The 21045-nt window shown below is 38.2% G+C and overlaps 1 long non-coding RNA gene across 2 annotated transcripts in view; it reads left to right on the top strand.

Moving 5' to 3' along the window:
• LOC122563647 overlaps positions 1 to 13977 on the top strand; it is a 55669-nt gene extending 41692 nt beyond the window's left edge. Inside the window, exons 3-4 of one of the 2 annotated variants that reach the window (XR_006315683.1) lie at positions 620 to 743; positions 12333 to 13977. This is a non-coding gene — a long non-coding RNA (uncharacterized LOC122563647). Of the gene's footprint in view, positions 1 to 619; positions 744 to 9661 lie in introns of both variants that reach the window. The other variant, XR_006315682.1, reaches the window with a different exon arrangement.
• Positions 13978 to 21045: the final 7068 nt, after the last annotated feature.

Here is a 21045-nt window from a genome sequence, read left to right as displayed (position 1 = left end):
GGTTCTGATTTCTGAATTCCCCTCTGAATTGTTTACCACACCAGTCCCAACACAAGGCACATGGTTTCAGTATAAACGCAAGAGTGAAATATTGCAATGGTCTGTGTTTCATCTAAAGATACAATGTATTCTTTGTTGGTCTGTATGTAGGTTTCAGTAACTGCCAAAAATAATTTGATCTACTCAATGTTGCCTTTAATTATCATCAGCTGCCTTAACAAACTGGATGCAGGTTTAATCTTCTCAGAAGATTAGAAGCATGTTTTTACTCTACAGGTCGATGTGATTTAAATTCGTCAATTTTGTATATTTCAGCACATTGTTTTGGAACAAATTTCTTTGCACCTTTTTATCCCACTGAGATAAGGCAGATAACACTTCTCTCTAATAAGAAACTGGGTGGAGCGATGTGTTGCCTTGTCCTTTTCACCTCTTAGACCTGAGTTTGACCTAGACAGAGCGTATGATTACTTCCTTTTGTTCAAACACTTAAGTGCAAAATGATTGAATAACAACAGTGCAAGCATGTGCATTCTTCAAAGAAAATTTTCCAATATTTTATGATTTTTGTTCTATCCAACAATTGTCTTGATTTATCATTTTGTTTCTGTTCAAACAGAGTCACATGCATACAAGTAACTATCACTGAGAAGAAAGACTTGTGAGAAGAAGACTTCTCCACAACTCAAGTACCAATATCACACTGTACCACCTTACCAAGCTGTAAGAGTCCTTGCTGTGAGGTAAGTTAAACAATGGTTCTGCTCATTTGGGGATGTCTTCAAATAGTAATGCGGCTGCAAGTGAGTAGAGGTCTTTGCAAATGGAAAACAGAGTCAGCATGTTAAATACAAACTGCACAGCAAGGTTCCCTTATAGTAACCATGGAACTCGGCATGAGATTTGACCTGAATCAAAACAGGTTTATGACGTTTAATCAGTTTTCGCTCCTTTCCTTTGAAGGGTGTTGGCTCATTATGGGATATGGTTCACCCATGCCACCCTTCATTCAAGTGAGGCCAGTTTTCCCATGTGATGTTGATAAATCACATCAGCAAGCTACTCAAACATGAAGGACAGCATGGTTGGACTTTAGTTTGTTCTCTCCTGAAGTCCACGTGTACATTTTCCAATTGCTCTGACTGGAGAGGAACAGGAAACCTGTTTGATTTTTCTTTCTGGCTCAATAATGCGGAAGCAGTTATGAATGCTCCCTCCTGCTGCCCTGGTTAAGATCAAATCACTCAGAACAGACCAGAAATAGAAATGGTGTCCCCCTGTCCATGTATCTTACTGTATACAATCCGTGCTTTTATCAATTGGTTACCTGAAAAGCTCAACTGAATTTTCTTTTAGTTAAAACAAAAAAGAGCAACCCTTAAAATTCACTCATTGCATTACTGTTAAATTATATTGAGATATCTGATTTCTAACATGACATTGCAACTGAGTTCAGAGTGATTGGCCGATTGCCTTCCTTGTCCCATTCCTTCACTGTGCATAACAAAATTTCAATTTAAAAAGAGATGTGATATTGACAGTTATATCAAACTGTCAATAACATTCCTGAAGAAGGGCTTATGCCCGAAACATCGATTCTCCTGTTCCTTGGATGCTGCCTGACCTGCTGCGCTTTTCCAGCAACACATTTTCAGCTCTGATCTCCAGCATCTGCAGCCCTCACTTTCTCTCAGTTATATCAAACTGTATAGTGTTCAGCATGAGAAACAACCAGCTAAGTTCCTAAAGTAACAATTAAAAAACAAGGTTAGTGCAAAAAAATGTCCACAAGTAAAAATGTAAAGGTTATTAGCAAAATGATTGAACTGCAAATATATATAATTACCTTATTGAAAACTATTGTGCAGATTTGTAAAATATCCAAGTCTGGGGAAAAACTATTTAAAAATCTACAATGTCATCTTAAAAGTACATTTGCCAAGTAACAGGTAAATTCAGAGAAAGACAATTAGTCACAGAGGGTGGAATCTTATAGGGCCTGAGCAATGTGCCCAGTGGTGAGGAATGTGACAGAATCATTTGAGAATTCCCGTGAGACCCATCTCAACATCACGAACAACTCATTGCATCTCTTAACCAAATTCCAGGTATTGAGGCGAGATTGTCACCAGGCAGCCTATTAAGGGAGATTATCGTTTGTTAAATTCCTTCTTAACTTCTCGCCTCACGAATATGCAGTTTCCTATTGTACCACCTGCCCGAACAAACTAGATGTGGAGAATTCTCAATGTGGAAGTCAGAGCTGGTACCTGGTGACTTTAGGTCGGCACTGACTGTGAAGGGCTTCCAGATTGGTCATCAGACAACAGCATCTCAGATCACGATCCATGGGTATCAGCCACACACAACCACATCTGCAGACATTGGCATGCAACATGTGTCATCATCCTGTAATAAATCTTGTGGTGCATCTGCAATCCGCTTACAAAGTGCATCTGCCCTTCAGTACTGAACACTTGTATGTCCTGGCAACTACTATTGTAATGCTGTAGCAAGGACTCCTTGCATCCAAAGACACACCCCCAGCTCATCGACTGGACCAGGCTGTGTCTCTGGGCTTTTCACTCACTATCATAACTCTCTGTCACATCCTCTAAGCCTACCTGGATACTCACAGCGTCTTGCATTTTTACGCCTTGTCCCCCAGCCAGAATCACCAGGTGCACAGTAATGATATATTGCCATGTTCTTTAGTGCAGATATAAATCCAAGAAGCATGTTGTAGTTATCAACAGTCCTGAGTCAAGCCACATGATGTAGCCTTTCATCAGGGGTTTCTAGGACAGTAAGTTAAGGACAGTCTCCAATTCCAATCCAGGGGTTTGGACATGGTCAGTCAACTGTGAATAGTGACCCTCAGGATCCTCTCCTCATAAGGATGAGGAGTCTTGCAGCCGACCACCCACCTTGACTCTTCCTGCACTATTTTGGTCTGTTTCCATCATGGAAGGACAGAGAGGAAGGGAGATGAAGATGGATGGCACTTATACTCATTGACCTTCTTCCTATTTGTTGTGCATTCGTCCAAATGACTGAGTCTGCACTGATGTGGGTGGCAACCTCCAACCAGATCGGCATGGTCTTATCTCGTGGCCTCCTCTGTTAGTCTTGAGGAAAAAGGACTTCTAATCTTGGCACCATCCTTCCAGATTCCTGCCCACAAACTGAGACACCAATTTTCTCTTCTCTGCCATGTCCAGGGCAAGGATCAAAAACAGTGCAGGGGTAGCTCTAGAGAAACCAAACTTGTCCAAGTACACAATCACCTTTTAAAGAGAGTGTTGGCACCAGGGATGCCAGCCCATTCTAGAATATTCCTGCAATGGTGTGTTGTTTCAGGTCGGGAGAGTGTTAGGGTGTTAATGAGGTGTGTTTGGTAAGACACAGTGAGAAAACCGGCCAGGCGTCATGGCCAGAAACCCTCACTGAAACTTGATGAAATTGACACAGTCAAAAAGAAAATATACAATTCAGCTTAGATTGTTGGTTTGTAGCTAAGGTCACTTCTGCACAAGCCAGGATTTCTTCCTGGATCCGGTTTGGCTGGCTGAAACCTCATTACTGGGAGACAATAGTGGGAGATTCTGGATCCTTTAGGAACTCCTGGGTTGCAGTAATCAAGACTTCTTCCTTCAGGAACTCTCTAGTTGTGATGATGAGACCTTCTAAAGAGTTTATAACCCACAAACCTTGAAGAGCGTGATTTCAGAGAAAAGGAAGACAACAAGGAAAAGCTGTTGTTTTGGTCAAGATATCTCCCTTTACTCTGTCTGATCAAATCCGCTATTCTTTTATTCACCTACAAACTGGTGCGCGTCACTTCTGTTTGATAGTGTTTGGCATCTCCATCCAAGCAGCTTATTCCTTGCAAATGTAAAATTGTTGCTGCTACAGTTATTGTCTTTTGTTCTGTACAATGTATCTTCCAAAAAGTTCAAGATATATATCTGCCCAGACACAATGTAACTAACAATGAGTATTTAGATGACACATCTTCATAACAATGGAATAGGGTAGGAATTCTGTTCAGGTTTTTTCACACCATTGGTGATCTACACAGTTTTAGTATCGGAAATTAAAAAAACCCATCAATTTGTGCAATGTCCCATGAAAATAAAATGATAATAAGATTGAACAATCTGTTTGGGTGCTCTTTGTTGAGGGTTTACTATTGGCTAATACAAAAATAGAACTCTCCTACCCCTCTTCTATGAGCATCATGGAATCTTTTATATCTACATTAAAATGCATGAATTGCTCTTGCATGTGGATGTAAAAGATCACAAATCCTTAACTGCTCACTGGCTCCTAGTCTAACTAAAATAGAGCTCTTCAATACCAACATACCTATCTGCTGTTGTGTAGTGTCCTTTTGGCACCTCTCTTAATTAGCAACTCACATTACCCTCCACGGAATTCACCAATTAAATTCTTCCGCGAGTTATTTTCCTTATACTTGTAAAAATGCTTCTGTTTTGGTCTAATAGGTCTTTGGCCATGAACAGTTACTAACTCGGTTTGTGTTAGCCAGTCCCCAAGAGACAGGCTATCTTCTGCTTAAAGATGGTTTTAAAAGCACTCAATTCTTTTTCAGTGCTGCTGTTATCTTTGCCAAGTGTCATTACATGGACATCCTTACCAAAGTCATATACCATGTTTGCAAAGTTATAATCTTATCATTTAGTTTTATCTAAGAATGGAAGGCTTTAAAACTGCTTCCTTGACTGGCATGGTGGCTCAGTGGTTAGCACTGCTACCTGACAGCACCAGGATCCCAGGTTCAATTCCAGCCTCGGGTAGCTTTCTGTGTGGGGTTTGCATGTTCTCCCTGTGTCTGTGTGGGTTTCCTCCCACAGTCCAAAGATGTGCAAGGCAGGTAAATTGCCCATAGTGTTAGGTGCATTAGTCAGAGGGAAATGCGTCTGGGTGGGTTACTCTTTCGAGGGCTGATTTGGGCTGAAGGGCCTGTTTCTACACTGTAGGTAATCTAATCTTATACTTGACAGATTTTTGTTTGAGCTAAATCACCCCTTAAAGCTCTGAACTGCTGATGATATTTTTGTTCAAGATTAGACAGGCATGCAGGCTAAAATTAAAGCTATTTGATCGTGTAATAGATCAGTAAGACAGAACTACAGCTTTTGCTGCAATTTCCTGCAGTTCTTTCTAGAATGTACATAAAGCAACACGTACACAATTAGAATTTGTATAACCCTTGAATTGTCTAACCCTTGATTAACAGTATGCTACTTGGTATTTCCCACTGAATGCAGTCAACTCAGGTATGTTAATCATATAAACAAGGGAGAAAATTAAATAGAAATAGTTTTCTTTCTTTTTCCTCTAATGCTGCTGACTCCCTCCTGTGGTACAATGTATAGGGGTGTCAGCATCTTTCTGGCTATTCTCTCTGTTTAAAGACTGTGAACTTTGGCAGCTTATCCAACAATAGTAAGTATCACAAATGAGCTTGATTCTATCCTCATCTAACACTTCCCAGCAGAAGTGACTATATGTTAAAACTTCTAGCTAATGTTTTCTCTCTAAGGAACTGGAGCCTATTGCTGGGTCTATGCTTCCACACTTGCTAAAATCGAACTCAGCACAGAGAGGGAGTAGAACTAAGGCTCAGTTCCAAACGACACTTGCAACTTGCATTTCTCTGGAGCTCTAAGCTTTTCTTTACATTAAAATTTTCCTTTGCTCTCAGTGAATTTATATTTGGAAATCAGAACCAACAATTACTTATGGATATAATTGAAAAGGGCCGAGAAAGAAAACACAGTTTAACAGAAAACATGTCAATGCAACATATAACTCACATAAAGCAAAACAAAGTCCCACTATTTGCATATTTGCATTCCCTATCTCCCTAAATGTATCAATAAGTCTTACACTGGCAGGCTTAGAGGTCGCTTCCTCGGTGTCCGTTCGATGCATTTAAAACTATGCTCATTTTGCCAATGTTAGAAGTGCTCAAATGTTCTCCCACTCTCATTAGAACACGTTTGCTATTAAAATGACTGGATAGTAGATGGTAGTATGTACTCCCTATTAAAATGGCAGGGTAAATTAGTGGAAATAATCAAGGAAGTGTCAAGGTCGCAATGTATATATCTTCTTGAGGTATGAAAATAAGTTTCACTTTATCTAACCACCGTTCGTGCACTTAGACATGGTATGTTTACGAAACTGTAATCCAGGAAGCTTTTCAATTTTTAATGTTACTTATACTTATAGCATACAATTCCGCGCAATTAATGAAAATGCATGGACCAGAACTTAGTGAATACAATAATAATTACGAATAAATGATATTTAATATTAATAAAATAATTTTCAGAGCATAATTGGAAGATGCTTATATTTGAGAGCTGAGGATATGGCACAGCCTTCTATGGATGAAGGGATTGATGGACAGATGTAAATGATTGAGGCACCTTGCAATCACATACACAACACACGTAAACCCAAAATTCCCATTCGTTTGCACTCAGGCTGCAGATCCATCTGGGTATAAGTGCAAAGTTAAAATATTAAATATATAAATGATTAGTTATTACATGTTCATGAGGAACTATGGCACTTTTGTGTTTGATAGGATGTTGTGTTTTAAGGTGAACACCTCATCGTAGAGCAAATACTTATAGAAACCTTGTCATAAAATGTAACTTTAAGAAAGTTGTGGGATTTACATATAAAAGAACTGAAACTAACATGCCCATTCTAAAAGATGAGAGACTTAACTAACAACCTAGGTCTTTTTCAATATATAATTTCAGTTACATCACACTGTAAACGTTTGCTCTAAATTCTGTGTCCTATGATCTTACACTTAACCTTCTGATGAAGGAGCAGTGCTCTGAAAACTAGTGCTTCCAAATAAATCTGTTGGACTGTAACCTGGTGTTGTGTGATTTTTAACTTCATACACCCCAGTCCAACACTGGCACCTCCAAAACATGTAATAAAAGGGAATATATTGACAGGTTTATATTGTGACTTCATGAATATATTTTGTGAGTTGCTGACGTACGGCTATTAGTGACATAACTTATGCTGTCTTGGACCAATTACTTTCAAATTGTCCACATACATTTATAACTTCCTGCTTTGCATTAATTTTTGCAGTTTTTATGGTGATTGTAATAAGGTGTTTTTTTATAATCTAATATTCCTTTTGAAGCTGTCTTTATATACACATATATACATTATATAATGTGAAAGAAAAGGAGAAATGATTGACAGTAAAAATATGATGTTTAACATCTTGATAGAAAACAGAGTGAGAGACTGATAACGTTGTTAATTAAATATAATACATACTGTTGATTAATAATAAAAGTTTGGAACTGATAATCAGATAGATTTTGTCATGAACTCAATGAGCACCTGTAACCATCCCCATTGTATCCCTGCTTATTTGACCAACCAATAGAGGCAAGGCCTTTATTATAGTTTGCCAATAATTTCTGGTGAAATGATAAAGTGAAAAGAGCAAGTGCAAAGACATTAGATTATCTGAGTAAAAACATCCACAACAGGATTCTCCTATTGGCATCATTACCCAAATAGGGATTTACAGCCTGCACATGCGAGCAGTGAGGCTACTATGGAAATCTTCCAGGAGATGACCTTGTACTTGCCCAACTCCAAGCTGGCCACCTTTTTAAGGATTGCAGACAGGTACTTGGCACTGTCAGTTCAATCAGCAGCTCCAGAGCCATAGTCGGGCCATTGATAGAGGAGACACTCCCAATACAGCTCAGATATCACAAAAGCACCTCAACAAGTTGGCACCCTTACTGGCCTAGATATCAACGATTAAATAGTTGAGATCAAACAGGTAGATGAATCAGGATGGAGGAGAAACTCTTCCATTGGATCCATGTCAGCTATCACTGTAGCTTTTTGTGAATGCAACTTCCTGTTCCTCAGCTGACCCATTTCTCAGTCTGTCCCAGGAAAGCTCCCCAGTAACAGTAATACATCAGTGAAGTGTCCTGATGTGGTCCCCTTCTATTTTCCCAGCACCTGCCTCCACGCCCATCACTATTGGGTGAAAATTAAAGAAAAATAGTCTAGCTGCAGATAATTTCCCTCATAATAAAGTTTCTTGAATAATATTTACTAAAATGTTTAGATGAGTCAAACAATTGGTAAACTAATGACTTTCTGTGTGCACGTGGTCTACACTTGATAATTTATTTTAAAAGGGTGATAAGGAAAAGCCAGGGAGCTATAGACCAGTGAGCCTGACATCAATGGTAGGTAAGTTGTTGGAGTAGATTCTGAGGGGCAGTACCTACGTGGATTTGGAAAGATAAGGACTGATTAGAGATAGCCAACTTGGGTTTGTGTGTGGGAAATTATGTCTCACTAACTTGATTGAGGTTTTGGAAACAGTGACAAAGAAGATTGATGAAGGCAGAATGGTAGGTGTTGTCTATATGGACTTCAGCAAGGTGTTCAACAAGGTTTTGAATGGTAGACTGGTTAGCAAGATTAATCATATGGAATCCAGTGAGAGCTAGCCATTTGGATACAAAATTGGCTTGAAGATAGGAGACAGAGGATGGTGGTGGAGGGTTGCTTTTCAGATTGGAGGCCTGTGACCAGTGAAGTGCTGCAAGGATTGGTGCTGGGTTCACTGCTTCCTGTCATTTACATAAATGATTTGGATGTGAATATAGGAGGAATGGCTAGTAAGTTTGCAGATTACACCAAAATTGATGGTGTGGTGGACAGTGAAGAAAATGTTCTCAGAGTACAATGGAACCTTAATCAGATGGGCTACTGGGTCAGGAAGTAGCAGATGGAGTTTAATTTAGACAAATATGAGGTTTTGCATTTTGTTTCAAGTCCAAAATAGCCTCTTCTGAAGAAGAAGAGTCATGCTGGACTTGAATGTTAATTCTGTTTATGTCTCCACAGATGCTGCCACATTTGCTTAGTCTGTCCAGCATCTCTCTGTTTGTTTCAGATTTTCAGGAACTGCAGTATTTTACTTTTATTTCAGTGCATCTATATGTTCTTTCTGTCTGCAAAGAAGAGAGTCCTGTGTATTAATGTATTCAGCTTCCATTGCACTCGTGTGCTACAGTCGATTCTAAATTGATTGTCAGCATAATTTCACATTAAGAATTATCTTACAAGTGTTGTCCAATTGCAGAATTACATTTGGACATTATGCTCCAAATATTTCAAGAGCATGCTAATGTTATGGTGTTGGATCAGAAACCCCTAAGTATTTACACATCTTTTTCACTTTTAATTCCAAAATATGTTGTTTTTAAAAGTGGGAATACTGCAAAATAAACAGTGGATTTAAATTCAGAGACTGTGGCAAAGTCCTGTGTGAAGCCCATGGAATGTTGCACATGTAAATTATCATGGAAAATAAGACAGGAAGAGACATTAAAAGAAGAGGTAATGACGGCACTGACTATTTTTCTCCTCTCAGCACAAAGCAGACATTATCCAAGAATATTCAAGGACAGGAGTTAAAAAGCTAGTTTCAGTTCTACTGAAGTGAACAAATGGGAATGAACATTCATGTGTGTGCCCACCTGGAGGAAAGTGTCAGCATTCTGTGAAAGTCATTACCAAAAAACTATCTCCTATTTACACCTCTGTTTAGGTAGAGACACTTCCTCACTCCGAGTACTGCAGACCAATTTACAAAAAAAAGGAATCTGAACAAAGAAGCTTCAATCAACCTACAAAGCCAAGAATCTCAAAAAAATCACTGTTCTGCTAACAATGCCAATGTGACTGGAAACCTTCACTGTACCAAAAACAACAATCCTTTGCAAATAATTCAAAGCCTAAAGCATCCAGCTTTGTTTTTGAGTTTAATCGTTTCAGGACTCATATTTTATTTCTACTTTATATATTGGATTACTAATTCTTCTTGTGTTTGGCAATTAGTAAGTTCATTGTTCTCACTAATTCAAGAAATCCCAGTTAAATTGGCTCCTTTTAAAACATAATTTCATTTGTTCTAGGAGAAAGGTATCCACAAGGGCAGGTGTTCCTTATACAATTTTATATAAAATAGTTGCATGCTGAAACTGATGAACATCTGGCTGAATAAAGACTTTGAGGCAGTTAATCCATTCTCACCCAGAGTTTAATAGTTTGGAGTGTCTTAAAAGGAACTGTATAGATTTAGGGAACCTCACCTATGGTCTGGTCATAATGATGGTTGGCTACAGTCAGTACCTCACATGTTATGCACAGCCAAAGGGATGTGCTGTTTGATGTGATCTGCCAGTTATGGACACTTGTGGCCTGCATACCAGGCATCACACAGGCACACGGAAATTCAAATACCACATTGTGATGGGCAGAAAGATGATTTGGCTTGATGGTAGCGACCTGTTAATAGCAAATACTACTCGTGTTGCTACTGTATCGCAGCAGTATGCAACAGCTAACTTTACTTGAGATATCTTACCCTTCCACTGTTATCTGAGATAGGCTGAGTGTTTTTTAGGACCAAGAGTGACAACCTTCGGGCCTTGCATCAGTCTGTGTGGTATATAGTGAGAAATGATCTGATCGGGCCAACTAGTTGGGTAAACTGTTCTAACCAGTTTTGAACGAGGTCCCCACTACAAGATGAAGAATTGGAAAAGTCTTCGTGGAAGTATTCAAGATACTGAGTAACATGAAATAAGATGACACATTGTTTCTATGTTCTTGGATAGATGAGTTAACCATAGAAGATAGGCGCAAGAGGGCCGTTGATCAATATGATTGGGTCATTATTCTGAAACACTGCTATTAGGCTATGGTTATTTATTGTGCAGAACACAAGACACACACTTTAAAATAAAATTGCCAAATATTATCAGAAACATAATCCTATTGAATGCCATAAAAAGCATGATATATATTAAATGCATTGTTAAATATGTACTGTGTATAACCTGAACTCTGTTAACACTATCATAGTGACTCACCTGCTGCAACCCACGTCCACTCTACACGTAATGGGTTTTCTCAGAAAATGCATCTTTCTACAGAAATTGCATCAGCGGACACAATGATAGGAATAGATCCATCAATCAATGTGCAGTGAAACTACTCAGTGTAATCTTGCTCGACATAAAAGGCATGGGAATTAAGAGACACACAATACAAGTAACAAAAAGAACATTATGCAGTTTCACCATCATGAACAAGTCTTTGTATTCTACAAAGTCTCATGAATAATTGAGAAAGTAGATAATTGGAGGTTTTTGCTTGTACTTAATAACACCTCCAGAGGGTAAACATGACCTGAAAATACAAGGTTTTAATTTATTATCTGTCTTAATACAAGTCCTATCTTGATATTCTATTGCTACTTTGGCACAAATATTCCTCACTGGTTTGAAATGTTTAATCGAGTGGGACAATGAATGTCTATGACCATCAAATGCCAAATTTTGATTATTTTCTTCAAGATTATGTGCCAACACTAATAATATGCCTTCAAGACTCCGTGCATCTTTTTTTTAATGAAGGTAGATCATTTCTTTCCTCTCCACTCTTCACCTTACTTGAGCAGTTAAACTCTCAGTAAAGAGCATCCATTGACAGCTGGAGGCTGTGATCTTAGGACAGTGGATCTGAGAGATGTGCTTCCTAAAGTGTGGTCCTGTCTCATTTTAATTGCTGCCTTTATTTGCTATTTGAATTGCTTACCAGATAGCAATATTTAATTTCAAACCAATAAGAAAGAATGTGCACACATAATAGGCATGTGACATCATCTTTATCCACAATAAACCAATTCGATGACAAGACGGTGAATTATGGGATGAGTAATTATAGCAGGCCACATTTCTGTATGAACAATGAATGCATTCTTAATCATTCTTAACTATGTGTTGATTATTAACATACTTCAGCATTAAAAAGTTAGAAGAATATCATATAATCATGTTAAGTGATCAATTTTTCTTCATTAACATTGCAACGATTGTAGTGTCCAGTGACAAATGCTATGAAATTTCACTTTAAATCCCTTATTTGTTTTGTATTCAAATTTTTATGTTAACAATTACTATACTTCACATTGTAATTGTTTAGAGCACTCTAAAGTACAGTGATGTTTAATTCAATCATCAAGCAATAATTGCTTAAATTTCTCTAATGTTATTTTTAACTTTTTCCTTTAAAATTTTAAGATCATTCCATTTGAGTCTTACATAATATCTTAGTATGGGACCTTGCCTGTAGATGTGACAGTTTTAACTATTAACTATTGCTTAAAATTGAAAAAACAGTAGCATAAAAATAATGTAACAAAAAACTTTCAGTTTTAGATTCATTATTGAGACCTGGATGTTGCTACCAGCGTTTAATATCTCTTTGTGATATGGAAGATTTACTTGGATTCTAATTATGTGTTGACCTATTACACCCTAGAGAAAAGAGGTTTGTATTTCAATGAACTTTACTCAACATTATTTCGCTCTGTAGCGTGCACTTTAAGAAAACAACCCACATCTGAGAAAAGCTGTTCATTTTCAGCCAGCTGAGTTGTTCATGGTTCATCCAATTTAGATTGGCTCATGCTTCATCGTACACTGACTAGTCTCTAACCAAACACAGTGCAATTGCTGGTTGTGCTTTACGTACAATCTGAATTTTAATGGTGTGTTATGGAGTTTTGTAAAAGGCTGAATTATTGAAAGAGTTAATTCTTTAAACACAGCTAATTTGTTTTGCAAGCATTGGTAGACAAAAGATAGTCCAAAAGCCAACTGTATTTTCTTCTTGTACTTGACCACAATGGTGGTAGTTTACCATAATCTATACTTAAAATAGACAGCGGTGATCCATTTGTACCAATAAATTTTGGTCATGTTAAAATAATAATGGACAAGCCTATTTATAACACAAGGTTGAAATTAGGTCTCCCGTGGAAAGCAACTAAAGTCGTCTTACTTATTTTTCTAATAGTTCAACCAATATTGTAGGTTGGTTGAAAAATGACTGATTTTGCAGAGAGAAGTTTGTTTATTGTGTACCGGGGCCTCCAGGTGCGTGCAAGCCTTCAGTCCTGCGGTCAAGGATGTGGTTAGATAGCAGGCTCGATCGTTTTTGCATGCTAGAAAGGAAGCAGCTCATTTTTGCAGTGCAGCAGCTCAAACTGAGCTATACTTTTTTCTCTCAGCTATCTTCGATTCAGGTCACCTGATACTGGTTGGCCCAGTTTCGTGACAAGGCAGCAAGGGCCAGTTTCCGGAGCGAGAAGCACTGATGACGTGCTACACGCTGTCGGAGTACAGAACGACTGTGAGAAAGGAACCAGCGCTTGTGCGCTTAGTCCCTTTCCAGTAAATGAGTACAGCTGCCGTGTATCACAAGTGATAACAGATCGGACACACATCTGAGAAACTGAAAACTGCTGCTTTCTGCAAGAAAAAAACTGTGAGATGATTAATTAATACACAATTTAAAATACATAGAATTTACTGCTGCAAAACGGGTTATGAATTGTATACCTATACTGTAACACCTGTATTCAAAGAATAACATCACTTGTCATTAATAGAATTCATGCTAACTAAAATACTCATTTAAGTGATTAGAACTGAAAATCCCAAGCTTTGTTTTTTTATATCTCTATAGCATGTATTTGAGTGAAAAATAACTGAAGCTTTCAATTATTGGTAAATATATACTTCTCCTGAATCATTTATTGGGTCACAATTACATTCCAAATTAAACCCCCCAACCAATCCGTATGACATTCCTCATTTCTATTGTCCAACCAATGGCAGTCAGTGTACAAAAATTAGATAATGTTGTCAAAATGACTAGTTGAACTGGATGGACTTAGTGGAACTTCTCGTTGTCATCTTTCTAGTCATTCTTTCTCCCCTGGCTATAATTTTAAACATGAGCCTAAAAAAAAAGCCAACCAGCTACACAGGAGGATTTGAAGGAGTTGTGTTCCGAAAGCTAGTACTTCCAAATAAACCTGTTGGACTATAACCTGTTGTGTGATTTTTAACTTTGTTCACCTCAGTCCAACACCAGCATCTCCTCATCATTAAAAGAATTCACACTGTACAGGTTAATAGATTAAATTGGCAAATTATCCAGGAATAGGTCCAAAAAGCTTTGCTAACTTTGACACACGTTAAAAAACTGATTTCAGAGATGTTTGCATGTTTTATTGAGTCATGACACATTACATATGGCAGGTACAACTATTGAAAATATAAAATATGTCTATATGGTTTCAGAATACCATGCTCTGAGTCAACAGTTCTGGGTCATCCTTCAGAGGTAAGTGGGGAGGGTCACTAAGGTTAAACAGAACAATTCAGTGAAGTGTCGTATTGGGCATGATGAGTGGATGATTGCTGAGTGATCTGTGTCTCAATAGTTACTTGTTGGGTTACAGAAGTACTTGATGGTAGCCTCAGAAACTATGCAACGGGCCTTCCAGTAGAGACTGGAAAGCTCTGATAACCTGAAGATAGGCTTATAAGCTCTACACCAGTATGAAAAACCTGGACTGGGAAGCCAACCTATTCTATCAATTGTATCCAATACCTTTGCAGAATGTGACTATGTTAATGTGCAGGTGTTATGAGATTTCTCACTGACGGAAACATTCCAAAGTGCTACTAAGTAAACATTTACAAGGTGACAATCTCAATGTGTGATTGATCACAAGTCTCTGAGCTACTGTTGCTCACCCTATCACACTTTTCACAGCTAATAGAAGATCCTGTGAAGGATACAGTAGTACACATTTCCACAATTTACATTTAGATATTTTTAATCTGTTCAGACATGTTGTGATAAACTACTGGAGTAGGTGGCACTTGACTCAGGCCTTCTGGCCAAGAGGTATGGATGTTACCACTGCACCACTACAGTTTACCTTTCTATCTACATACATTGAACTCCTCTCTAAATTAGCAATTTTCTCTTCAATTCTCCCAAATCCCAATCCTCATTATTCTCCTCAAAAATTGCCATTATTAAAATTGGATGAAGGACATTTCTGATAAGTATAGATGCTATGCAATTAAGACATTAATGTCACATGGTAATGTATATATTATATGCCCATTATATATTTTGTTTCTGTGGTGTATTGATAATTGGCTGGTACACGACAGTGTTATTCAAGGGCTGACGATATATTAGTTTTGATTCCTGAGGATGTCAACTCCATGGATGATGACACTGATTGACCAGAAATCTTGAGCATTTGGAGTCACAGCCTCTCTTAGTCAGTAAGAGTGTTGTTCAAGTGGTAGGTGGGAATCTTGTACTGAACTAACCAACAATAATGGATTGGCAAGACTAATGTGTGAATGTTGACAGCCATTCAATCCAATCCAGACTTGTTCTAGATGTATTCCAGAGATGTTTACCATGGACAATCTTGCATATAATGAGGATCTTTGTGCTCTGAATTTCTAATTCATTACATAATCCTTGAAGTTTCCTGCCCAAAAATTTTACTTGGCAGCAAATAATAGGTGTCAGAAGTTTGCATTATTCTCGTCTTGCAGACAAATACCTGAAAAATTATTTTGGCAACATTGTATGTGAATACTGTGACTACAAGTCAGGTCAGAGGCTGGGAATTCTGTGTCAAGTAACCCAATTCCAATCTCGCAAAAGGCTGCCCACCAAGGTATAAATCAGGAATGTGTTATGAAAAATGTGTGATTTATATATAAATGCCATTCTTTAGAGTTTGGATTTCAAACTAGTGGTATCTGGATTTCTTTTTGTTATGAATGGGTTTAATAATTAACTAGGAAGTCTTTTCAGAAGCATGATTTTAAACCAGTATTTGTAAGAAGGCAGATGTTTGGTGACCCCCCTAAAGGATTGATGGAAATTTGTTTATATTGTAGAGTTTAAAGAAAAGAGAAATAAAAAAAAAATGAGCATAAACTGAGCAGAATCTAGGATGAGCATGTTTTTCTTAATTTTGTTAAATATTTATAAATTCAGTTTGAAGATGATGTGATAGCAGTCAGTCAGAATAGTTTCTCTATGGAGATTGTTTAGAGCAGTTAAGGAAAGAAAAGATGTCAGTGCAAGGGTTTCGGATGGGGTGGGGGACGGTGTTTGATTAGAAATCTGCTTTGGTCATGTAAAACTTAGAAAGTCTAATACCTCAAGTGTGTAAGTCAAAAAAAAGGTGTTGCACCTCACGGAACTGGAACTGGAAAGAAGCAGTTAAATCAACTGGCAGTTTTGATCGACAAGGGAATCTTTTTTGGATTTTAGTTAACAGTAATGTGATGCTGGTAGAGAGCGGATGGGATTTTGTTTTGCCAGGTGTTAGAAGCTTTTTAAATTGGGTTGTATCTAGATAATTTGTTTTGTTCTATCTTATGTTTCTGTCTTTTCAGTAATACACTTCTGTTTTATTTTTTAAACCATATCTGTGGCCTGGAATGCTTACGTTTCAATGAAAGAACACGATGTTAAATTCATTGTCGCCATCAGCACTCGCCCACAAATGAATATGATTGTGCACCTAGAAAATTCCATGTCACTAGTCATGTGTTCGGTAGGTCTTTACACAACTAATGAGCCTAATCCTAGAGCTGCATCTCTGACCGCACATTTGGCAAGTGTTTCTGGAAGTTGGAATTAGTCCTTGGCCTCAAGATTGCAGGCATTCCTTTCTCCTATTCCTTTTACATACCTCCTTTGACTGATGGGTGTTCTTGAAGACTTATGTCACTTCAAGCAGGAGGTTTCCGTAAGTCAGTTTCTCCTGAGCAAAGATCTTCCAGATGTTGTCATCAATCAAACCAGTTTTCATTCTGGCATCTGACTCATCCAGTAGTAACATCCACCAGGATCATAATAACTGTGATGGAATATTCTCCACTTGAACAAATGAATGCAACTCCAATTACAGTTAAGAAGTTTGACACAATCCAGGGAAAACTGATTGTACCAATGACGGTTAGGCTTTCTAACCCTTAGCCTTCATCTCTCACCCATCACTTTGCCACAATGTCAACATGCCCCATTATCTCACCAACACCTCCATGCTCCTATGACCCCGAGTCAACTCCATACGTCCCATACAATTTTAAAGTTAATTCCCGAGATGAGGGCATTAGTGGCTAGGCCAGCATTTATTACCCGTCCCTCATTGCCCAGAGGGTAGTTAAGTGTCAACCACATTGCTGTGGTTCCGGACTCTCATGTATTGCAGATTGGTTAAGGAATCCTTCCTTCCCTAAAGGACATTAATGAATCAGATGGGTTTTTCCAACAATCAACAATGGTTTCAATAGTCATCATTCGACTCTTGATTCTAGATTTTTTAATATGGAATTCAAATTCCACCATCTGTCATGGTGGGATTCAAATCCACCAGAACATTACCTGAGTCTCTGGGTTAATAGCCTAGCAATAATATCACTAGAACATCACATTCCAATGTCACATACGTCCCTCAATAACTTGTGTCTACTCTCGGCTCCATGTCATTCCACTATATAGACTCATAGTCACTCACCCAATATCCACAATAGACAGGCCACAGTAGCCATGTAATGATGAATAAATTTGAAACTTCTGATGGAGATCTCACTCATATACTCATTCATGAAATTCACTCACAAAATCTATGACTACTCTAGTGAACTATCATTTGTAAAACAAACTTCTATTCACTAACCACATCAAAGGTAGCTAAAACTCTAAACATCTCTTAAAACTGTCAATCAGAATACAAACTCAATGTCCTGTTGCACTATGTAGATCTGGAGTTTTTGAAATGCAACCAAGCATTCATAACGACCTCAGGCCTGGAACAGCTCTTAGGAAATATCAACAATGAAGTCTATTGAACAGGGAGGTACAAATGGCTATTTCTTTTTCTAGGTTGTACCAGGTTGTCTGTCAATCAATGCATTTTAGCAGGGACTGTCTGCTGTTTTACTGTAACTGAAAGCTGTAGGCTGTTTTTATTTTTCACTTCGAAAGGGCTAGGAATTTAAATTGCTTTGAACCATAACACTTCAATCAATTTTATTTGCCGTTCAACAGTATTTACAATTCTTCCATAACATTGTCATTCTCACAATGTGAGTTAAGGCCCTGCAACAGCAGAATAGAGTCTGCATGAATTGGGCACTAATTGCAAATAACCTTGCCCACTGTGTGAGTCACTCCCAAGGCTTCCCATCTTCTGGCATAAGGGTTCTGTTGGAGAAATGGGCATGGGATTTTTGCATCTAGCTTTCATCTGCCATCTTAAAGACTTCCAGAGCTGGCTCAACTCCATACAAATTTGGTTTATAATCTTTGAATTTAACGAACTGTTTGAGAGTAGACAAAGTATTCCTTTTCAACTTTTAGCTCCAATGTTGACTTTTACGTTTGTCTTGCTATTACAGTTTGCAATCTTGTATATAAAATACTTCAGTCAACTACAAAGATGGATTAATTCCAACCAAACATATGATTTCAATTTGATAAACAACTTGGGAGCTTAAAGTTATCACTTGTGTGGTGAGTGAATGTATTTATTGTTAAGTAACTATTGAATGTTAATATAGGAAACTTTTCATGAGATTTAAAGTGTGAATCACCTCACATGGTCAAAAAGGTTTACATTTCTGAGTAAGGACAATAAGATATTTCTCATTAAAGGTAGAGGCACAATCGCTCTATACTCCACATGCAAAAGAATCCCAAATCTTAGGGAATATGTTAATGATAGCGAAAAAAAAGTCCTCATCAACAAGCCACACTGAGGAGAATCTCCTGATAAATAAATTGCATTTGTAGTAAACAGGCTATTCATTTAACAGAATGAACTGTTGTTCACGTGTATCATTAGTAAGTAATCAATTGCTCAATTCTGGTCTTTCTATGTATGGAGCAACCAGCTCTGTGGATGTGCCCTGTCCATTCACCAGCCTTCGTTTTTAAAAAACAAATGTTTTTGGAGCTGCATCAATTTTCAAACTTCTCACAATGTTAGCCAATGAGCTGGAAGCTTCCTTGCACTAATTACTGGAGATATTTTGGCCTGGGCCATGGTAAGGGTTAAAAAAAAGTCAAATCAGGAAGAAAATGACATTGAACTGAAGAAAGTTCTAGCACATGACCAGAATAATCACAATTGAAATAAAAATTTATGGGAATCTAGTTAATGCACTTGAATTCTGTGTGGGAGCCGATTAGTTAGAAGGCAGGTTTAGGATTCTATTGACACCAACAGTAGGGGTTCCCTTCCCACTCTGACTTTTTTAATTCACCTGTGGGACATGGGCTGGCTGGGTAGCAGCATTTATTGCCTGTCCCTAGTTGCCCTTGAGAAGTTAGTGAGTGAGTTGCTGCCTGAGACCACTAAGTCGGTTGAACTACAATGCCTTGGGGATGGAGTACCAAAGTTTTAACACAGTGACAGTAAAGGAACGGCGATATGTTTCCAAGTCAGGATGATGATCAGTTTGGATGGGAACTTGTAGGTGGAACATATATCGACTTCCCTTGTCCTTCTAGATGGAAGTGGTTGTGGGTTTGGAAGCTGCTGTCTAAGGTGAATTTCTGCAGTGAATTTCTGCAGTGCATCTTGTAAATGGTACACAGTGCTGCTACTGAGCGTTGTAGCAGAGCGAGTGGGTGCTTGTGGATATGGTGCCAGTGAAGTGGGCTGCTTTGTCCTGGATGATGTCAAGCTTCCTGAGGGTACCATGAGGACCCACCTTGCCAACCTCTCCCCTCACCTGAATTGTAGTGTCCCTTGGAATAAACCCATCGCCAGTCATCACTCCCTAATGAAAGAGCACTTTGATCTTCTGGGCCGATGGTGACTTTACCTTAACACATACATTTAACTCTTTTCCACCATCATCATCCAATTTATCTCACCTTTTACAAGTAGTACGCAATTGCTTTGAAATAAAAGCCAAAATTACACAGCAATTCTATCAGTACGTGAAAGGCAAAAAAAAAAAATCAAATTATAGAAAGGGTCACACCAAAGATGTTAATCCGCTGTTGCTCTTTTGAAAGCCTTCAATTAAATTCAGCTTTTCTTTTCCTTTCCTTCATTTTGAGCTTGTACTTTTGTTTCTGAGTCAAAACATTTGGGGGACAAGTCTAACTTCAGAATTTGAGAATTTAGTCTAGGCTAGCACAATGTCCATAGGGTTCGTGACGATTCGCCACCGATGATTAGCCACCAGCGTTTCTCCACTGGGGTCATTTGACCCCTGGAGACTCTTCTCCACCGGAAATATATATATATGTACTGATTATTTACCCTCCCACCTGTTCTTTCATACTTCTCAGTCCCCTTTATGTATACAACAACATAGTACATATTGATTAAAAAAAGAGGTGAAATAAGTATCATTTTATTGGTTTATACATAAAAATGAGTTACAAACACTTGCGGTGGCGAATCGTCCTCAGCAGCCAATGGGCGGTGGTGAAGCATCCTCGGCAATGGTCCCATCCCGATGTCGATATATTATGTGGCGCAGTGTTGAGGGAGTGCTGTCTTTAAGCAGTCTGTCCTCACAGCTGGATGTGAATGACGTTGTGGCAATATTGAAAGAAGATGAGGAGAGTTGTCTCGCCTAATATTCATCCATCAAATACACGAGCAAAAGCAAATGGTTTCAACATTCATTGATTAATTATCTGTGATTTCTTACTGTGTGAAACTGATGTTCTGCATTTCCCAAGAGAACAACAATTCAATGTAATTAATTTGCTGTTTAGTGCATCAAAAAGTTTAGATGGACATCTGAAATGAATGTAAGATCTTGCTTTATTTGGGAAATAGTCATGGTTAGTAAAACTCAATGGCTAACACATGAATGAAAAGGCAGGACACTGAATCTTTGGCCAAACGTTTGGCACAAGTATAAAATGTATTAGTTGTTAAGGTTGTGCTGCATGAGGTACTGATACAATGGGTGGTCGTTTTTTGCCAAATGTGAGACCATTTCCCAAAGGACTGGTTGTCAGGGAAGGAGTTGGAGGTAGAATACATGAAGGAAC

Source organism: Chiloscyllium plagiosum, chromosome 27 (genome assembly GCF_004010195.1).
Source record: "Chiloscyllium plagiosum isolate BGI_BamShark_2017 chromosome 27, ASM401019v2, whole genome shotgun sequence".
NCBI lineage: Eukaryota > Metazoa > Chordata > Chondrichthyes > Orectolobiformes > Hemiscylliidae > Chiloscyllium > Chiloscyllium plagiosum.
The sequence above is the reverse complement of the archived record's forward strand: the minus strand, read 5'-3'. Positions and strand labels throughout refer to the sequence as shown.